Raw genomic sequence first — 1,104 nt, forward strand, 5'->3', positions numbered from 1 at the left:
AAGCATCTATGCTCATTTTTTAGTAAAGTTAATCACAACTATTTTTTCTTCTTTTTATTTCTGAGTTGTAATAAGTCATTAAAAATAAGTATCTATGCTCATATTTTAGTAAACTTAATCACAACTATTTTCTTTTCTTTTTATTTCTGAGTTGTAATAAGTCATTAAAAATAAGCATCTATGCTCCTTTTTTAGTACAGTTAATCACAACTATTTTTTGCTCCAATTCATTTTTGAGTAGTTTTCTATATAGTTTTTTTCTTTTCAGCTATATTTTTTTTCTTTTTATTTCTCAGTTGTAATAAGTCATTAAAAATAAAAAAGAGGCGCAATGCTTGTTAATTTGCTTCAAGCCTTTCGGAATAGTGTCAACTGCACTGCACATAGCTCTGTGCAGTCTACCGTATTCCTCAAGGCTTGAAGCTAACCAACGTGCAGGAGCATTGAGCCTCTTCGTCATCGTCTCTGCACTCAGGGCTTATAAACAGCTGCGAGTGCCTCTCGCTTGGCAAGGTGGGACTAAAAAACAGCTGCATGAAAAATCAAAATAAAATAAATAAAATAAAAAAGTGCTACCTAAAGGGCTACCACGGCCTGAATACGACTAGAAACCCAACAATGGGCCAGGATTCAGGCCCGCAATGGGCCCAATAGGCCCACAGGCACATATAATGCGTTTAGGCCCGTAAGCCTGCATTTGAGAGGAGCTCGAGAGGGCAGCGAGATTGGGGCTTATAAACCACTCTCAAGCTCCCTCAGCTAGCGAGGTGGGACTAAACTTTCGTGCCGCGATGCGGGCAGCACATGGCCTTTAGTCCCGGTTGGTGGCACCAACAGGAACTAAAGGGGTGCATTGGTACCGGTTCGTGGCACCAACCGGTACCAATGCCCCCCCTTTAGTTCCGGTTGGAGCCACCAACCGGGATCAAAGGTCTTCGTTTCCCGCCCTTTGGGCTGCTGAAAAGAGGCCTTTGGTCCCGGTTGGTGGCACCAACCGGGACTAAAGGGGGCATTAGTCACGGTTGGAGCCACCAACCGAGACCGATGCTCTTGCTATATATACAGGACTTAGCAGTTTTCGATCTCTCCTGCTCCACTCCCGTC

This window comes from Triticum aestivum, unplaced genomic scaffold (genome assembly GCF_018294505.1).
Source record: "Triticum aestivum cultivar Chinese Spring unplaced genomic scaffold, IWGSC CS RefSeq v2.1 scaffold131418, whole genome shotgun sequence".
Taxonomy (NCBI): domain Eukaryota; kingdom Viridiplantae; phylum Streptophyta; class Magnoliopsida; order Poales; family Poaceae; genus Triticum; species Triticum aestivum.